The 21,870-nt window shown below is 36.4% G+C and overlaps 1 long non-coding RNA gene across 1 annotated transcript in view; it reads right to left on the reverse strand.

Moving 5' to 3' along the window:
- Nucleotides 1-11,217: 11,217 nt before the first annotated feature.
- Nucleotides 11,218-21,870, reverse strand: part of LOC128851318 (uncharacterized) — a 104,811-nt gene continuing 94,158 nt past the window's right edge. Inside the window, exon 4 of the long non-coding RNA XR_008448656.1 lies at nt 11,218-16,605. This is a non-coding gene — a long non-coding RNA (uncharacterized LOC128851318). The remainder of the gene's footprint in view (nt 16,606-21,870) is intronic.

Below are 21,870 nucleotides of genomic sequence, written 5' to 3' on the forward strand. Positions count from 1 at the left end.
ATGAAGTCAACACAATGTTTTGCCAAAAGTCCTTATTTATGTAATTCTACTTCTTGGTAGAATTTATTTTTCTAAGAATATGGAATTAAAAAACTATAAAACTTAATAAATTTTATATGTCAGTTTTCAGGCTTAGCAGCCTGATTTTCACTTTTAAAATATTTATTTAAAAGAAAAGTGTCATAAATAGCAGTCATATAAAACTACCTTTCTTGACAATTTCAAATGAAAGGAAACACAGTACTAATGTTTTACTAGTACATTTCCAATTGAATTTCCTGAAGCACTTTTTTTTTAATGGAAAATGTCCAGGCATCACAGAATTAGATGTGACCTCAGCAGGCAACCTGGTGCAATAGCCCCTCACTTTTTGTAACCAGAACTCACCGCTCCTGCTTTGTTTTTTTAGCCTAAGCCTGTCTCAACTGTTGTAGCACACTGGCAGTTTCTACCTATCCTCAGGTTCACTGTGGTCTCTGTGCTTCCTCTCCTTCCCCAAGCATTACTGCAGCATCACTTAACTAACAGCCCAGCCAGTGACAGCTGAATCTGCCGAAATGTGGCCTGACTCAAAACCATATTGCTTTTCATCTTGAGCTCTACGTAGATGTAGAGCCTACACCTATATGTCATTTGGGGGAGAAAACTGCTATTTCACACCTTGTCCCCCAGTTATATACCCAACACATTCCTGAGGGACTTATATCCAGCTTGTCTCTAAAAACCTTAAACGGCAGAACATTCCACAACTTTCCCGGTCAATTTATTTTAATATTTAAGTACCTTTGTAATTTCTTAATTTATAACCTCTGTTGTGTTTTCTTAAAATTGACTATTATGTGTCCAAAGTTCTGCATGTGGAAACTTTCTTTCACTTTCATTTATTCTGCATTTACATTTGGAAAGTTGTTGCTATGCCTTCCTGACATGTTCTATGAAATGAACCATCCCATTTCTTCTAATGTGTCTTCACACACAATTTTTTGAGGCCTCAAAATTTATTTTGCAACTTGCCGAAATGGCCCACGCCTCATGGAAAAATGTGCTAAAACTGGACACATTGCCCCAGCTGTACTTGTACTAGAGCTGTCAAAAGCAGAATAATTATTGATTTTTAAGCACATGTCTGTTCCTATGCCCCGATGTGAAGGAGAATGATTGATAAATTACACTTGCCCGTGGCAGTAGAATGGGTTTTCATGTGAACTGTGGAAGTGAAGCAAACTTAACTTTAATACCGTACACTCATACCTTGAAGCCCTGAAGCCTTGATATGTATAATTTTTTTCTAAACCAAGGTACCAGTGTTGCATGATTTAGGAGGAGTTTTTAATAAGTGTGCACAGAATTCTTGATTATGCATGACAAAGCTCTGAATCCTGAAAGGTAAACATGTAGTTACATCCTTTCCTAGATGAGGTACATTGTATTTAACATAAAGACTGAAACAGAGCTCCTTTGTATTTATAAGAAAAAGGTCTTAACAGCCACATTGACATTGCTAGTGATCAGCTGCTAAATTTATGCAAAGAAGAATTCCTCCATTTAATCTCAGCAATATTTGGTGACACATGGAATAAAAATACTTACAAAACTCTATTGCTGTGACTTCTCTCAAGAGATGCTACTACTTAGCTACTATGAAAATCTTCACTTTCATTTGTCTTTCATTACTATAGCTGCAACCCCAGTGCTACTCAAAAACATTGAAGACAAAGACACAAGGTCCTCAGTAATCTTTGTCACTGGTGAGTGCAATTTAGTAGTCTTAGTAAAAATACTGAGATGCTGGATTCATTCTTCTTAAATTCAAAACCTTGGAATTACTATGATAACCATTTCCAAATCCCTTTCTTTTAAAACTGGGACATCATGCTGGTCTTTGAGCTCTAATTTAAAGTGAATTTTGTTCCGCCTATAGTGTAATTTTCTTTCATTAGAGTCACATGTAGACTATCTATAAATAATATTGTGGTTTGTGATTGTTTTTTAGGATAAGTTTAATCTCCATGAGTTTATAATGTATTATAAATCTCATCTTCTGAATTTCTGCCTAGACTGTAGATTTTCATCACATTGAAACATGGATGTGAGATACAAGATAAGTTGATGCAAGTCTGAATACTGTGGTCAGCACAGACTGTTTGCATCATCATGACAGATAGTTACAATAAAATTTTCTGCATTCTACACAAATTATCATTTTTCCTATGTTGATCACAATGAAAACCATTCCATAGTTCCACTTCTATATCTGTTTTACTTTAATCACTGTATCTGCTATGCTTTGTTTTAAACCCTGATGCAGGTCTTGTGTGATCTCAGGAAAATATGAGCTTTTGCTTAAAAAAGTTATTCAGATTATCCTAAATCAGCTGATCTCTGTCAGTTAAGTCACCTAAGTGTTCTCAGTTGCTGAACATTGAAACTGGCCTTATATATCTGTGTGCTGAGGAACTATCTTTCCTGACATATCCAAGATAGTGGTTCTGAGACATCCGAAGCAAACTGGCTAAGACGTAGCACATACCAGTCCTGGGCTTTGAGAAATGTCTACATGAAATGTTGGCCTCCAGCCTTTAAGTCATGGCATATTACTTTTTAACTTGAATACTACAGAGTACATGAGAAGGTGATGAGGGCAGAGCAGAGCTCTACCACCTGCGCAGATAGTAGCTCTGGTGCTTCCCCACAGGCATGTTAACGCTTACGAAACTGCAACATTTCCATATAGTCAGCAATCTACTTCTATTTATTAGGAATATGGAAACATACTTAGTCAATAAAGAAAGGAAACAAACAACAAAAGAAAAGGATAATTTGCAATACATGGGTTTGTTTTTCAGAATTTTTTTTCAGAAATTGTGTTACAAAAATAATTACGTTTCCTCAATACTTCAGAAAAAGATCAGAATGATATAATAGAGTTTTGTGTGTCTCCACAGTGTAAGGATGAAGAATTCTCAATCACAGCCTCAATCTACTCACCACTTTAAAAAACATCCTCAAGCTGGACAGAATTAAATAAAAAAGAAATATGAGGTCTGCTGCTTTTATTTGAAATGTTCTTAAAAATCCCATGAAGCATGAGGCAGAAAAATCTTTAAAAGTGCTTTGAAAAAAATAAAACCAACAAGGATTTCCTATATAGCATCAAAGAAAATATAGTATGGTATAAGAAGCCAAATAAAAGCTGATGTGTGCTGTACAGTAAAGGTAGTGCACATTTTAAATTTTATGTAATGAAATATTCCAGAGGCAGAAAAAGATAAAAGGAAAAAATAAGAGAAGTTAAAAAGAATACAAAACAGAACTACTAGAGTAGATTGCTCTACAAAAATCCTAAAATACTTGAGAAAAACAACTAGTTTGTTCTAATAAATATGAAACATTATTAAAAAAGTTTATGCAGTGTCTAATAAAGTTTTCAATATCATTATTGCAAATATAATAGAAAGAGTAAAGGCTGAGACAGAATATGAGCTATGAGTGCCTATGAGTTAAATGACAGAGAAAGTAGGTCACTACTAAAAGTAGAAAAACGCAAAATCCAATCTAGTTGTATTTAGCGTCTTTAGGTATTGACAGCACATACTGATATTTGGAACATCATAGAGGCTGAGTCCCTGATGTAGTTATGTATCTTTAACAAATATACCAAACTTCCTTGTCAACAGGGTGATGTTCTCTGTTTCCACATCACCATAAAGGATTTATCTCTAAAATCAATCAGAAAAAATTATATGGGAAAGCTTTTTGATAGGGTGATTCTTATCCTGTACCTAATGCTGGAAACTTACAGCATGTAGCCACAGAATTTGTGTGAAATATATACAGAAAGCAAAGGATTTGCTGCAGCATATTGAGAAAAATTAGAGCCCAATCATGATAAGGCACATTTAGATTTAATAACCTAACTAAAGCTATCATACTATGCAACTTTTAAATTACTAAACATTACAGACTGGGGTAGGTTAAAGGCACTGATACTGAGGGAAGTATAGCTTTTCTTTCAACATATGTGCTGCTATGTTCCCAGGTTTTATCCTTTTCTATTAACTCATCAATCTTCATGCATAAGTGAGCTGCAAAAAGGAAGCATTACAGTAGGAAAGCAATCAAGAAGTAAAATAAGGCTGTTCAAGAACTAATATTGTAACATGGGTGCTATTGGAATGCATTAATAACATGATGTTGCCTGATACATTGTATGATACACTAACAATGGGAAAAAAAATCAACATAGCCTTTTTATGAACATGAAATACAAAATAAATAATGTTTTGAAACAAAAATTCCACAGTAAAAAACCCTTTGGATTTAATTATTTTTGTAAGCAGCAGCTAAACCTTGACTTGCTATTTCATTTTGAACACGATCAATGCAGCTCCTTCCATTGATGGGTATTGGATCCGAACTTTTTGTTTTCCAGGGCAAAATAGTGTCCTTATAAAAAATTAATGACCAAAATCCCATTAATTTCGTTGGGACTGAGACTGTCAGCTTTCTTTGTGCCTACTATTAAATTCACTTCTAAAGCCTTTGTTTAGCGTATCTTTTGAGAGGTACATTCAATACTGCAAGGCTCTTTGAAGAGGTAGAGCAGATACAGTGAATTCATCTTCAAGATAATAGTTGATGCTTTTCTTGGAAAAGCTGCAGAGGAAATTGAGAAAGGGTAGGAAGTCCAACATGGAAAAAAAAATATCCCAACATTCATTTTAGAAAGGAACAGAATGGAAAGGAAATCAGAAAGTAAAAGTGACATTGATTGACTTTTAAAAATCCATCAAAAGACAAGAAAGACAGCAAAAGAGCAGTAAGAAATATTAAATTCAGGTTTCTAGCCAGCTAAAAAACTTATATTAACGGACCTGAGTAACAGTGTGTCAAGATGGAAAGGGCGAGTGATTTCACTTACAGTAATTGTTCAATGACTTACAAGACACTCTGTTTAGTGGAGATCATCTGTTTCTCCACCAAGTGTGTTCCTGGGATCCTTGTGTTGATGACTTATATGGATCAAAGCATTCTCTTGCTCTGTTTACTTAGTCCTTTTTTGGTGGTGTATCAGGAAACAATATGCAATCTATTGAGTGGCAGAGTGGGGCATTGGCAAAGGTTGAGAGTGGTGGGATAAGGGGAAAGAGGCAGAAAGTCTCCTGGGAAACAGGATGAGAATAGCAGGATTATCAGCTGACACAAAGCAGAATAACACTATCGCTTACTAATCATGGGGTCTTTAGGAATCCTTAGCATTTGGCACATAGTTTTGTGTCAGGATCAGATATAGAAAGAAGATGACACAATCCTCTTCCTGACAAGCCTTGTTGTGTCAAGAACGATCTACCATTGTCAGCATACCATACTCCTTGTCTCTCAGATGAGTGTACCATTACCCAAGGGCCAGGAGCACCTAGTAAACATTTATTAAGATGCAGACATTTTAATGCTTTGATTGCTCATCATATCCCAGTTTTGAAAGGCTATGAATGAGAGTTTTGTACCATTTGCAAGAGGGGGAATCTGTCCATTAAGAGAAACATATCACAAATTCAGGCTAATGCATGTCTTAGTACTAGACCACACTTAAGTACATTACACAACGACATAATAGATATTCAGAAGTGGCAGAGATGTTGAAGCAGCATGGTTAGGGGTGCTCTCGTTCTACCTACTTCAGCTGTGTTATAGTGACCTGGATGAGATCACTGAAGTGGTACATCCATGGCAGCTCAGCATTCACAGCTAGTTGCAAAGTTGACAAGGGGTGAAGTAAATCCACTGCAATATTTTCATATTCCATGCATCTGCTATCAGTGCTGAAGACTGCAGTCGCAGTGTGTCAGGAAGAGATGACAAAGCCTCAGTTAGATAATACATCACCTAAGAATTATGTCATATATTTTTTTGTCAACTCAAAGTGTTGATGGAAATAGTAAACCTTACTGCATTTTTTAAACTTAGTCTCACACAAAATGTTTCCGTGTTCTCAGCAAACTATACAAGATATAAAGAACTCATTTAAAATTAATGCTTCTGTTCCCATGAGCCCATTGTGAAAACGTTAGAGCATCTCTAGATCTTCAAGTACTCTGAAGTTATCAAAAAGCCTGATCTATTCTACTTTATGTTTGTTCTGCCTATAGGGCATTTCTATAATACTACCTGAAGCAGAGTACTTTTTCACATAGCCAGCATTTCTGTACAGTTTATTTGAAACTTTTTAAAAGAATAATGGCTGACAAAGTATGCTTATTGAATTATAATTTATGAGTAACACATTACCCAGGTGTTTTGGAAAAGATAGTGAAAGGGTAAATCAGGAAATATGACACACTGCTTTCCATTAACCCCCTGGCACTTGCAATTTGAAGATCCCTTTGCTAAAGGCTAATCCATTTTGCTGTAGTGCTTAGCATTTTAAAATCTCTGCTCCTTGTGTCAAAATATTTATATACTTTTAGATATTAGAAGGGCAGGTAGTGGGTTTGATCCCCTTACAATCTGCACATTGTCAAACCCATTGAAAACAAACAGCAATGCAAAACATACTTGCTGAAAAATACAGCTCTCTAGTCTATAAGAATGAATTCTTTTGATCCTTATTTTCAAACAAATGCTTTTGTCCACTCTCCAGAATTCTATAACAAATAATAAGTACTCACTGCAAAGCTGAAGTTTAATACATCTGAGTTCCAGCTTATACTAATAATGATGTTACTTGTGAAAATGGCTTTTCATTGTTGTTTAGAAAGCAGATTTGGTCATAGCAGAAGCAGCCTAACTATTCCTTAGTGCAGAAAATGGAAGAGGAAACACTTTGCCTATGGTATTCTGAAACATACATTCTTTTCCTGGATGAAATTTAGGTGCTTCTAGAAATGCAAAAATTAAGAAAGCGTCTATTAGCTCAGTCAGTTCAGCAAGTCTTATATTTCACAGAATCACAGAATCACAAGGTTGGAAAGGACCCATTGGATCATCGAGTCCAACCATTCCTAACACTCCCTAAACCATGTCCCTAAGTACTTCATCCACCCGTTCCTTAAACACCTCCAGGGAAGGCGACTCGACCACCTCCCTGGGCAGCCTGTTCCAGTACCCAATGACTCTTACTGTGAAGAATTTTTTTCTGATATCCAACCTGAACCTCCCCTGACGGAGCTTCAGGCCATTCCCTCCAGTCCTGTCCCCTGTCACTTGGGAGAAGAGGCCAGCTCCCTCCTCTCCACAACCTCCTTTCAGGTAGTTGTAGAGAGTAATAACGTCTCCCCTCAGCCTCCTCTTCTCAAGGCTAAACAACCCCAGCTCTCTCAGCCGCTCCTCATAAGACTTGTTCTCCAGCCCCCTCACCAGCTTTGTTGCTCTTCTCTGGACACGCTCCAGAGCCTCAACATCCTTCTTGTGGTGAGGGGCCCAGAACTGAACACAGTACTCGAGATGCGGTCTCACCAGTGCTGAGTACAGAGGGAGAATAACCTCCCTGGACCTGCTGGTGACCCCATTTCTGATACAAGCCAAGATGCCATTGGCCTTCTTGGCCACCTGGGCACACTGCTGGCTCATGTTCAGTCGGCTGTCAACCAGCACCCCCAGGTCCTTCTCTTCTGTGCAGCTCTCCAGCCATTCTTCCCCCAGTCTGTAGCGCTGCATAGGGTTGTTGCGCCCCAAGTGCAGGACCTGGCATTTGGCCTTGTTAAACCTCATCCCATTGGTCTCGGCCCAGCAGTCCAGCCTGTTCAGATCCCTTTGCAGAGTTCATTTTCATTTTCACAACAGATTATTCTGACAGGAAGAAAGAGCTAGAGTATCATTTGGATTGTTATAGCCATTTACTCCTCAATGAGCAGAATAGGGGAAATTTGCTATCATTACTATTAGGAAAATGAAGATTATAATTCAAAAATATCCTCCACAATTTAGGCAAAATCACCCTTGTTTCCAAAATATCATCAGTCTTTCGCATAGAAGCAAGAAGCAGATAAATATCTGGAGCTGATTTAGGTTTTCTCTGGAGCAATTAGCTTAGCAATCTATACTGTGATGATATGCATTTATTTCTCTTGTATTGGATGCTTTGACATCTCTCATTTAAGCTTCAGAAGATCTCATATCGCTGGCAATATGTGTGACAGTTACCTGCTTAGGAAGGAACTGTTCTTATGATGACTTTACACCAGACCTTACAGAACATAAATTATTTATTAGAAAATATAAGTGTCATTTTAGTCACCAATATGGGGAGCAGATGCTGCCTTCAAGTGCCTGCACTCGTGCTTGGAGCTGAAACAGAGCTTACTGGTATTTGTCTGTTTTCTCTTGGAGTCTCTCATGTTTAATGTTGCAGAATGCCCTTCTGTCAGTTAACATCTGTATGACTTCTAGGTACAAGCCGAGGCAAATAGGAGCTTCTGTCATTATGGCTACATAAAACATATAACTTCAAGCTCTGTTTCACTAGGAGGAATACTACATTGGTAATTACACCACTGCGTATACTATATGTAGAACATATCTGCATCGCAGTCAATTTTATAGTGCTGTCAGCAGCCCCATATCTAATTAACATGCTTATTGTCATACAAAATATAATCAATCAGTGCTTTCTGAGAAACATTAAAAAGTTTGCATATTTATTGTATGTTACCTCTCCTCAACACAAAGCAATTCAAAAGAATTTTGCACTCATTTGTATTTTGGGCTGGTTTTCACATCATGTGCTCAGAGAACGCTGATACCATTGGAAAAAAAGCAGATATAGCAGCCTGCACCTTCCTGCCACTCAAAGGATCTCACTTTTACCTGGTCTTTCTCAACAAATTTATGTAACCACATACAGAGAATGAAAAACAAAAGATATCTAAGTGTCAGAGACTTTATAAAACCTCTCTGTCAAAAGAATGTAGTGAAAAGAGCTAATGTTTATTCTTTCAGATTTCTTTTTGAGAGGATTTTTGAGAAGAAAAGAAAACTGAGGACAGAGGGGACAACTGGAAAAGTGGAAAGCATCAAAGAACAAAATCAGTAAGATGGCACATGGTAAAAAAGGTCTGAGTTCTGAATATCTCTTAAAATCTTTATAAGATAACAGAATAAAAATAGGAGGGAGTGTACAGATAGCATATACATTGATTTTGTACCTTAATAGAAAAGCCAAAATGAACATGGGTGAATGTTATAAAACCCAAAAATCATATATTGTATTAAAAACCATGCTGTTTCTGTGGATGAATGTTTGGGTACTTCTTACAGTGAGTAGTCTCAAATGTTAAATTAAGGAAATCAGGAAAGAATATTGAACCTAGTAAACTCCAAGGGAAATAAAGATTAGCCAAATGTAATTACTCAAGCTAGAACTCACATTTTTTTATATAAAGAGAAGAGTAAAATTTGCATATTTAAAAAATACGATGTACTTACTTGGTTAGAAGTAACTCCTTGACACATTTAATTTCAAGAGTAGCAGCAAGGAATTGACTAGTAGAATATTAAAAAGAGGCTTCAGAGCAGATCAGAATTTCACAATTGGATACAATTATCGTAAGTGTTCAGACATGTGACAATTAAATTTGATCACTGATTTGATTTGAATGTATAATGTTGACCGTATACCAAAGTTGGAACTGTGTTTTTTCAAATAAATAAAGAAACCTACCAACAAACCAACCAATAAATATACTGTATCTAAAGATATTAAATTATCTTTCCAATGTAAAATGGTGTTTCTATCTATTAATCAAATGTTATTCAAATTCATTTTGCCTTTATTTGTATGCAAGTTTTGTCTTTTAAAATCTTTTAAACTCTGTATGGTTCTTAGCTCTTTTCTCTTCTCACTATCTTAAGATTTGAATTTGAATGTGAATGTAAAGGTAACTGAAAGTGTGAGGAAGTGCACCTAAGAGAGAAAGAGGGAGACTTTTGTGGATGACAATGCAACAGTTAAATTTTCCAGAAAGATCTTTTCGGCGATGGAATATTTTTCCAAGAGGAACAGTTTGCATGCTATCAATGGGAATACTCAGAATTAGAAAAACCCTTGTAACTGTCAGCTTAAAAAAACAATATTGGTCTCACAAGGAAACAGATCACTGAAAGGCATTTTTCTTCTCTGATGCCTATATATTGTAATTCTGCAGAGACTGAATATTTCACTCCATATTTGAAATGTTCATCAGAAACTCAGTCAGGGATTCTGGTCCTTAATCAGCTTCTGGACCTCAGTTTTAAAACCACATCTGGAATTCAAGATGTCTCTGCAATAGGCAACAATTTGAGATAAAGATTTTTTTGCCTCTCAGCTTCACTGAGAAATATTTGGCTACATTACATTGGGGAAGATAAAATCACTTAACTCAGTTATTTCAGATTTTTTTTTAAATAAATAAAACAAATTTTTGGTCCTTTCTCAAAATAATTTAGTTTGCATCATTTAAGTAACCTGGCCTATCGTTTTCTCTTATTTTCAGTTTTTAATGATGTATGCATCTGAATACACATCAATTATACATAAATTAATCCTTTTCAAGTCAGTGAAACAGAAAAGGTTCATTTGCAAGCATTTAACTGTAGCTAGCCTAAATCCTCTTGATCCAATGTTGTTTTCCTCAAGTACTTTGCAAACGTAGAAATGGTCAGGAAAAAAAATATTTACAAGCTTTATCTAATCTACCTTCTATTTTATTTCGATGCTTTTACCTGCATTAAGTATGTGTTCTATTCCTTACTGCACATGATATCCCATTAAGATAAATCCTTTAGGATAAGACCTCTTGTACCAGCACTTCTAAAGATGTCTCAAGTAAGTAATTTCTATTTCCCTTTCTCTGACTCTTACCATTAATCTACCATTAATCCCAGAAGCAGAAAATGACCATTTTTCCCAAACAAATGAAGAAGCAAAAACCTCTAGTTTATATTCTGCTTAAATGGGATATTGGGAGAGATATAGGATATGGTACAAATATGACAGGCCTCATTAAAAAAGTAATTAAAACCCCAATTTCTCTCAAAAACTGTTTTTCAAAGACAGAGCTAGTTTTTTTAAAGAATTTTTTTTGACATTAATTGGAAAACAAAAGCTTAGATGACAAGTCCTTTGATACAATCTTTTATTACAATGTACAATGTTTTATTATTTGAGTGATTTTTTTTCATATTAGGAAACAAAGAATTTCCTAAAACCCATCTTTTTTCAAATATGGCTTAGTCACAAACAGAAATTTACTCTTGCCATCATGAAAAAATCCTACAGAACGTAGCACAACTGGTTAGCCTTTCTGTAACAGCATGATGCCACAGAAATACTAGAAACTTGCTTAATTTAAAAATATTTGAAAGCCCCACACTTCATTAAACATTGCTTAATTACAAACTTCCTTGGAAATTGGTTTTCTTGGTTTCAGGGCTGTCAAAAATCTGTTCAGCTTTACAGCTTAGGCATAAAATATTCACTTTGGGAAAACTCAAAGCAGCCTAGCCAGACCTGAGAGTTCTCTTCACAGACTTTCCTTTCATTGATTGCTTGTTGATTTATGTGACTGAGAAAGACTTTGACTTCTTCAGCTCTAGAAACAAATATGAATCCAAAGAGTCATCAAAATATGTGCTTGAAACACCAAAGTACATTGACAATGACACAAGTCAGACTCGTGCACTATGATAGCTTCCCAGGAGATCAGAAACATGGTCCTGATATTGCTGGCTCCAAGATCCTTGCAGCTTTTGAAACAGGTGAGAGCAGTTGGGAGGAACAGGCAGGATCCCAAAGAGCTGGGAAGGAACCAACAGGTTTGCAAAGGGACAAATTAAGCTGGAATTTTGAAATGGGATTGTCAGAGGCAGAGGACAAATTACAGTCTCGCTTAGCTTGCTGGAAAATAAGAAATAGGCACTGTTCCAAAGAGTTTACTACCTAGAAAACTAAGACATAAAAACAGGTAGGAAGAGCAGTCAAGGAGTTACACTCTCAGGATTACAAACATCATGAGTAGCAGGATTCATCACAGATCTTAGGTTTTGCAAGTACTTATTCAATGTCCAGTTTACCAAACAGACCATTTCTCTGATAAAAGCATGTCAATAGGCATCACCAGTTGCTGCGCTGAAGTCTTGCACTAAACTTGTTATTATTTTTAGCATTATGACGAGTTATGTTTTCACCAGCTCGATCATAGAATTCAAAATAGATTCTCCATGTCCTAAAGAAAGTAATACCCAGTTTTGGCAACAGTCCATTTAACTCAAGCTTGCTATGTACTGTAACAAATCTGTTTCAGTACATTTTAATTTTAGACTTTGTTGCACTTTTTTTTTTTCCTCTTTCAGGATATCGATTTTTCTACCCTTCAGTTCCTGTAATTTTCAGTTACATCACCTTTTCGCAAACAATGGAAAAGAGATTATTCCTCCACTGATGCTTGCTTTAGCAGCTTCAAAGACCAAAGCCAGAAAAAAAATCAGAATGTGACTTATAAGTAGTGGAAGAGAAATAATGACAAGCAATGATTTTTAAGTTATCACAGACCCAAGAAATATGATTTTCTTTAAAAGGGAAAGGGAGAGGGTATTTGTACTTAATTGTCATTGGATTTCAACTTAGTTATAGCTCCAAATATTGGAGTCATTCAACACAAAAGAGGTGTAAAGCAATTTAAAGACATTCCATTCTTCTGCAAATACAGCATGGAACTTCCCACCATTAATATTTTCTTTAAATCTCTTACTAAATACAACAGCAACCTAAATTAGGTCTACTGTGTAATGCAGCTCCATGTAGATTCATCCAAGCTGATTCTGAGAGCTTTGCACTAGCACAGCTAATCGGCCTGACCATGGTGCAATGCTAATGTGACTATATCACCTCTAGAACCAGGTTGTGTGGTGCAACAAGATATTACTGCACATAAAACTCTCTCAAATACCTTTGCATGGCACTGTGTTTTTTATATATATACACTATGAGATACGCAGTGCAGGTAATAGAACCTCAAAATATAAATTTGCTCTTAGTATCATGTCAGGTTCTGAAAGTGTGCACATGCAAAAGTAAGGTTACTTTTTCCTCTCTTCACAGTTTGATATGACTTAGGGGCATATGTAGTCTGTCTGAATAATCACTCCCTTTAGTATGTAGTTTAGTACATAATTCATTTCATGCATTCTTCGTGGGCTAGAAAGAACTCTATCGAAGTCTATCAATTGGTAGCTAAAGTGCTCTCACCATACAAAAAATTAATAATAACAATAAAGAGAAAAATTCTACAGTTACACTGAGTTGGCAAGTCAGATTTTCTTTGAAAAAAAAGAAAATGTAATGGGACTTTCTGAAGTGCAGATTTGAAGTGAAATTACATTCTTCTTGTCAAACACCTAGCATATGGTTTTATGTTAACTGTTTATTCAGAAATTTAAAACAGAGTCATTTAAAAGCAAGAAGAAATCACATTTTTACAAGCAAAGGACCAGAGCTTAGCATAAAATCTAAGTGTGGTAGTAGAGTAATTCAAATGGAAAACAAATTCAAATTTTTCAATTCAAAGCACATTAAGAATAAAGGGAAGACATAAAATTCGAAATGTGATGTTGATTTAACTTGACAGTGTCCTTTAATCTAAAGAAATCACGTAGCATTTTAAGACAGTAATGTAAATTCCACAGCATGCAATCCCCATGGTAGGTTCTCTAAGAGATAACCAGCTGACATCTCTGAGTAACAACTACACCCATGCTTAAACACTGAATAAGGATATATGCCTGTGCCACACACTGTCACGCAGCATGTACATCCTCAGGCCAGCCATAAATACATGAGCGTGAGTGCCAAAAGCTGCCAAGCAGCCTGAAAGCAGGATAGATTAATTCACAGAGCGTTCAATTCTACTGCAGCTATACTCTTGTGGGAGTGCAAACAAGTTCACTTACAGCTAGCCTCATCTGCCTCATCATATGCAGAACAGGCATAGATTGTTCCCAGATACATATGTTTTTAATACTTGCAGGAGTAAAATGCTGCTCCTTTTCAGCTGTTTGTGGGTGTTAAAACATGTATACTTTTTTCGAAAAGAGTCGGGGAAGATATTGGATATTTAGCACTTGATTTTAAGAGGAAGGTGGGCATGCGAATCTAAACTCGATCATTGTCATTTCATATCAACATTTTGACGCAAAAGATTGCTTTTGGTTTGCCTTATTTTTATCTAAAATGAAGCATAGCTCCATGCAAAACTAAATTAAGACTGTCATTCCATTTCCAAATGTCACTTCAAAGCCAAACTATTTCTTTTTACATTTCTTGTTGAAACAATCTATATTTTCATCAGATTTTACATGTTCCTGCAAGACTTTTAGTTTCAGCAAAATATTGTTGTTCAGCAGAAAAATCTTCAGCACACAAAGTCAAACTTCTAAAGTAATATCAATGGGATAGCTTCTCTTCTATGGAACCGTCAATGTAATTCGTAGCTAAATGTTTCCAGAGTTAGAGCAGGCTCTATCAATAGCTACAGTCATTATAAAGCCCCTATACTTCTGTTAATTGGTCAGCCAATGTTACATATAGAAAAAGTTTATAAAACATGTTCTGTTCATAAATTCCTCTGATGTTTTATCTTCTTCATGGTTTTTCTCCACATGCTTCTACCCAGAGTAATATAATGGGTTAACATTTAGCATGCATGTTGAGAACTTCAGTCTAAATACGTTTGCAAATATCATTATATCTGAAATACCATTTTACTAGGCAATGTAATGATGACTAATAGGTATGAAAGAGAAATCTTACTGCTTCATTTTCTAACTACAAAATACACAGGAAAATGAGGAATTTAGCTGATACATTAACATTCAGAAAACCATTTAAGGATATAATTGGTGCTTACTAAATCAATTAGTACAAAGTAATCAAGTGTCAGTGGGCATATATGATTCTATGATATATAACTCACTGTTCCCACTTAAAATGGCCAAATTCTTTGTTATTCTCAGTGAATGTGTACAAACAACTGCAAGGTAACACTATATTTAGGAGACAGTTTTCTGAGTAGGGTTATTGATGAAGTTCTGTCTGTACAAAGTCTATCAGCAGTCAACAAACAAATACCACATTGAGCAGCTCTTAACCCACATTTTTCTTTCTTTTTCTTCTGTTACCAGCCACATATACACTCTTCAAGCAGGTGTTTATTTTTGCTTCGAACATGTGCTTCTTAGCACAGCCAGCTACAAAGTTTAAAGCAGAAGCTGTACCCCTCAGGTTAGAAGCTGACCACCTTCCAAGGAGCACAGTGAGATCTATGAATGCAGAACACAGCCAGTAGCTTGGGCATCTGTTCATAACAGAGCTTGAGAAGTCCTTTTGTGGATGTCCTGAAAACAAGTGAATTTTACTTCACATGGTACCAGTTTCAGCGAAGTCCCAAGCCTTCGCACCAGTGGATGTGAGCTATCTTTCTAACCGGAATGTTGTGTGTGATGTGCCAGTCCATTTTCAGGACTCTTTCAATTAGGTAAACAAGGACTAAAAGCTCAAAAAACAGGTCACATGGAAAATACCAACCTTGCTCACTCAAGCAAGATTTTTTTTTTGTGGGTTTAGTGATCTAAAAGTAAGTAAAACCACTACTTTTTTAAAGGCCTCGTGTGTCTTCGCAGTCAGGTGATTAGAGGTGTCTTACGTGAATGGAGACACTGATAAAGTTTCTTCCTCAGCCATACAAGCTTCAAAGCCTGTAACAAAGAATATTTTGGCAGACAACAATCTAAGTAACCCCAGCCATTAGCATGTAGGTGTAGCAAGTAATTAGTCCATTTCACTCAGAGAGTACAGATGCAGATTTCTTCTTCACAAAGCCTTCTGGTCTGCCAGCAGTACTACCAGAATGTAAAACACAGACATGATCTTGAAAATTGACACCAAAGCCCAGAATCCTCTTTTCTCAGAAGGCAACACAACAGCACGTGAACCTTCATGCTCCACCGATGTCTTTCTCCTTGTGTGTGCTCTGAATCTCATTTGACCTCTTATAGCTCCCACAGCCCACTGACATGGGCTATAACCTTCAGGGAAGTGACACGGCCCCTGCACAGACACTGGTTAATGGTCTCGTGACACCTGCAGGAGACTCCAGGAACAGTTCCAGGCTTGAGGTGTTCTGAGCTGCTGGATTTTTTTTACCTTCTTCAGTGTTAAATATATTAACAGTTCAGAAAGCAGAGGTTTAAACTGTGCATTGCTTTCTGTCTTTCAAGTCTCTTAGCCATGAATGTTTGATTCTTTCCTTCTTACTGGACTCTAGTCATCTGTGAAATGTGGGAAGTCTGTATCTTTCCAATTCATCACGATGCTAAGCTACACAAAATCCAATGGTTTGAGGAAATTCTAGACTGTGGAGAACTAGAAAACCTGACATCTTTGATTAGGTCTTTTGAGACTTCTATTCAAGCAAGACATACTGTAGAAGAGCCTGGATTATAATTTTAAACAAGTACTGATGCATCTTTCATTACATGCTGTCTTACTCTTCATGCTCTCTCTCAGGCAGCTCTAGAGTACTCCACAAGTTGGAGGAAAGCAGTAAATCCAGTGCTTTATGTTACTCACACCTTCAAAAAAGAGTAAGGATGGTTTATGCTTAAGGGAACCACAGAATAGATTAGAAGTATGTTATATTTGGTCTGAAATCATTTATCTACCACACGCATTCTGGGCAATTAAGTGTCTGCTTATTGGGATCACTGCCAAAAGAACAGATTCAATTAAATGAATTGCAATGACTCCAAATAATAGTTAACTGGCCTACCTAATCCATTTAAATAGCACATCTGGTCTTTCCTGCTCACCTGTTCATGGTTCACTTGCACAGCATTTGCTAACATATATGGCCTGCAGAGAAATCCCTTTTTGCAGGTTTATTGCTGAATTCTGGCCACTGAATCAGTAGATCTAACTTGGGCTGGTGACATCTCATTTGATATTCACTTTTCTCTACCTTTGTTATCTACAGTTAGACAGTTTTGAGGAAAAAAGCAGAGGAACAGAAAAACAGTAGCTGTAAAAAATGAATTGCCAATCATTATTTCAAGAAATACAAGCAATGTCAGAACTGAATTAATAGTCTCTAAGGGGAAAAAGAATCTTTTCTAATATTATGTGAATGAAGTGACATCAACCATTTAAGAAAATGTGCTGAGTAGCAGGCTTATTCAACTTCACTTATCTGAAATCAAGACATGTAAGAATAATATAAAAAATGAAACTTTTAAATATTGTAATCTATCAAAAAATTAATTTGATAATTCTCCTCCACTGGCCTGATGAATGATGAAACAGAAAAGGCAGTCCAAAATTTCTCAAAGTTATTAAACTAAAGAGTAAATAAAATAAATTCTTGAGAAAAAAAATAAAATTAATAAACCAGAAACTTATTTTGGAGTGTTGGTTTTGGAGAGTTTTTCAGAAGCTACTTATTTTTCTAGTTCTATCAGTCATGCAAATGAGGAAAACCTGTTCCTAAATATACAAACAAAAAAAGCTAAATCTAAAATTAGTGCTGCTGGCCAATAAAATAGCCTTTTTTTTCCTCTCATCTATGAGTCCTTGGGTGAAATTATATTTTGTGTATGAGAATTTACAGAATGAGCCTAGAGTTTGTCATTCTGTGCAGCCAGACCATGCTTACATACAGTCTTGAAAATTCCTGGTGGGTCCAGGACTGTATTGAAAGCCTTAAGATGATCTTGCAATAGAAATAATTTAGAATTCTTACTACCAAAATTCCCTAACTGGAACAGGCTTATAGCAAGGCTTTCCCAGGAAGAGTTAACAGGAGCAGAACAGTGGCTGGCATCCACCTCACACTGCCGCTGCATTGTACCCAGGAAAACACCTGCCCACTCACTACAGCTGGCCCTGGCTCTGCTTTTAAGCTGTGTTTCTGCCTTGAAAATAAGTCAGTGGAACCTGATTACCCTGTAAAAAATTACATCATTAGTCAGAGAGCCCATGAGGAACTGCACAGAGGAACAAGCAGAATGTGAAAACCTCCAAAGCTACTGAGTCATAACAGAGTTAGTAGTCTTTCTGAAACAGGGTTCTTTTGGCAGAATAAATTGAAGTGAAAAGTAAGTTATAAATCATTAAAGCTCTTTACTACACAGTACCGCTATGCCACAAAACTGTTACAAACAAGGTTTCAGTGATTATCTGAATCTTATTTCATTAACTTGAATTTCTTGACTGGGTGATGTTTACTTAACTGAATACAATTCAAACTAATCAGACTAATTGTTTCCAATATTAAGTACTTAAGTCTTCAAACCCAGTGCCTAAGTCTTTTCTATGTCATTGTGTTCATAAGATTTAATAGAAATGGAAGGCAATGCTCAAATATAAAAAGAGAATCAGATATTTAAAGAAGAATGTTCCCTGTAAATATGAAAGTTGCCAGTTTCCCTCCATTAAAAATACTTTCATCAAAAATAAAGTAGTAAGTAGCTGTAAACATCTGTCATTTACAGATGAAATGTAAGTCAGCAAAATTACAGAATCACACAATCACAGAATGGTAGGAGATGGAAGGGACCTCTGGAGATCATCCAGTCCAACCTCCCTGATAAAGCCACCTCTACCTCCCGGCCACACACTTCTTAACACACCTGATAGCATTTCCCTTCTTAGACATGAGGGCACATTGCTGGCTAATGGTTACCTTGTTGTTCACCAGAACTCCCAGGTCCTTCTCCACAGAGCTGCTTTCCAGCAGGTGAATTCCTACCCTGTATTGGTGCATGGGGTTATTCCTCACAAGGTGGAGAAGCCTACACTTGCCTTTATTGAACTTAATCAGGTTCTCCTCCATCCAACTCTATGGCCTGTCCAGATCTCACTGAATGGCAGCACAGCCTTTTAGTGTATCCAAATGCTGGTGTACTAAGTTCTAATAGTACAGCAGAGAATACATGCAAGCAAAGACAAGCAAACAAAATTATTTTTCAAAATTAACTTTGATTTCATCGTCTATTAGTTCTACGCCCGCTTGCTTGGTTTTACAAAGAGAAAATTACAAATGGATCGATATATAGGTATACAGCATTTATGAGCAAGTCTGTCTGCTTACATTAGTAGGCACACACACATTACTTGTTCACACCAATGGTTGCTTTGGAGTAAAAACCTATTGCTGAACCAATAAAAAAAGCTATTTCTTCAAAGAAATAACAAACTTCTTGTCACAAACCAATATGGAGCTATTTCTTCAAAGAAATAACAAACCTTTTGTCACAAACCAATACGGAGTTTCAGATTTTCACCACCTGAGGCTTATTGTCTGAAATATTTGGAACTAAAGCTGAGTACAGGGAAGGTCTAATAATATAAATGTGTCGTACAAAGAGCTTTGTCAGAGAAGGCTAGGAATTAGCTTTTTCTGAAAAGTCACAGGTCAGTTGATGCTTAGTGATGTCAACCTTAAACACTACACACTTCTTTTAGGACCAGTGGGACAGAGTAGAGCTTCCCAGGTTGAAGACGTGAGTGTCCATTTAGCCATCTCTACATTGTATAAGAAGAGAATTAAGAAGCAACATTTATAGTTGATCTAACATTTATAGGGATCTAATAATCACTTTTAATGTCATGGCTGACTATCAACTTTTTTTGAATGTCCACATTTGAAAAATACATTGCTCATTTGAAGGAACACCTAACAGGAAAAGTTCCCTTTACTTTGTGGGATGTTTATAACAATGTTTATTTAGACAAGAGAAGGGAAACAACTCGATTACAATTTGCAATACTCTGACTATAGATTATATAGCAACTGCTATATGTATGGAACGATGCAGGGACACAACAATTTTTTATTAAGAACTAGCAGTAAAATTATGAGAAGAACAAATTTTAGAATATACTGATTTGAGAGGCTAAGTTCTAAAGAGCTACGGGTAACAGCAAGAGGCTCTAGTTATTGTAGAATTTCTATTTTTAATTAAATAGTATTTAATAAAACTGCTTATGGCCTAAATAGGAAAAAGAGGGGTAATACAACAAAGGAACCTTAGCTCTAACAGATGAAGGAGTACCATGACCAAATGGAGACTGAAGCTGGGCAAATTCAAGAAGAAGTAAGGTGCTCATTTTTAGCTGAGGGTAAATAACCTCAGGTAAATGCTATAATTTACCAAGGGTTATGGTAGATTCCTTGTCACTTGAAGTCATTAAATAAAGATTGAGAATCTTTCACAAAGACATGCTGAAGTCATAGAGCAGAAAATAATTTGTTATGTGGAGGCACAATCTGGGTTATTGCAGTAAGATTTTTCTGAGCTTAGAATCCATGAACTTCAACAGCTAAAGGATAATTTAGGCACAAATTATTTTACAAATACATAACAATGAAAAGTTATCCAAAATTCAAGAAAATGGTCCAGCAATTTCACAATGAGAAAACTTTTTTTCTCTTATATGTGTTAATGACTGAGGAAATAAGATGCATGTTTTCTCCTATCAGCTAGTGACATTTACTCTGGTCAGTACTGGATGATTAAGTTAAGCACTCTTCATTTGGAACTGTCTCCATGATTTATGGCTGTTATCACTGTGCTCTCCATGATCTTAATACCTTACAAGAAAAATGATGATGTTGGTTGAATACAATAAACTACAGATATCCAGTGAATGAAAAGATCTTGGATTGAACCAGGTAATTTTTTTTTTCCAGTTCACAGTCAGTGCTCCACAAAATAGAGTTTCGGGAAGATATTTAACTGTTGAACAAGATTAGGCGGTGTTCAAGAATATAAGAAGAGGGAGAGAGATCAAAAGCATCCAAACACCACTATTCCATCACCTCCGAAAAAAAACAGTTTGTTTCAGAAACATGCTTAGCAGTAATTTGTGGCATTGACAGTTTTCAATTCTTCATTTGGAACTGGATTTATTACATAATTTACTTAACCTAAAGAAAAATGTTCATTGAAAGAGATTCAAAATCTGAAAATAAAACAACTGAATATGAGAAAGTAATTTCAAGCAAAGCACCTGAGTTTAATCTAAAATAATTGTGGGACTGTTATATGATTTTTGAAGTATTTTTCATGCCTCCAAAATATTCTTTTTGATTCAACAAGGATCATTTTTTTAGGGGGATAAATTTATAGTTTGGGTTCAAAAAATAAAAATCCATTAAAAATCTACTTTCTCAGTATTGCTTACAGTCTTTTCTTTCATCAGCCCCAGAATGAAAATTCTCTTTTCTGTAGCCTGTGCAGATGTTATGTACAGGCAATATAAGCAATTATCTGGACTGGAAAACTGATGGGGAAGGCAGGCCTCTTGCCTTGACAAGGCTGGAGGGTGCAGGAATATTTATGTCTACAGCAGTACTGGGTTCGACACTTCATTCCTGCAAAGCCCATTGGTGCTGGGGCTGTCCAGGGAGTGGAAGGAGGTAAACAGACAATAGCAAGAGGAACCACTGACCTACTTACATCACTTCTTCCTGTCTCTCAAGCTCTCCCAGCACAAGCCATGGGTCTCCACAGCTCATGACAAAGGCCCTACTTTCTTACAGTCCTCTCATGGGGGATAGGTCTCTGCTCCCTTTACAGAACAGTTAGAACTTTGCCCAAATCCTTTGGGATAACTGCAGTGTATTGATACAAAAATCCATGCAATATATTTTCTCTAAGCAATATAGTCAAACACAAAAGACATTCCCAAGAGAGGAGGAGCAGGAAAGGCTTCTGGGATGAATCTGACAGTTTAGAGAGGACCACAAGTTTTCAGTCCTCTACTCACAAACTGATCACCCCCATTTTACAGGAGAAGTATCAAATCCTCACCAGAGATACCTAAAATCTATGCTTCGG

Source organism: Cuculus canorus, chromosome 2 (genome assembly GCF_017976375.1).
Source record: "Cuculus canorus isolate bCucCan1 chromosome 2, bCucCan1.pri, whole genome shotgun sequence".
In the NCBI taxonomy this organism is placed as follows: domain Eukaryota; kingdom Metazoa; phylum Chordata; class Aves; order Cuculiformes; family Cuculidae; genus Cuculus; species Cuculus canorus.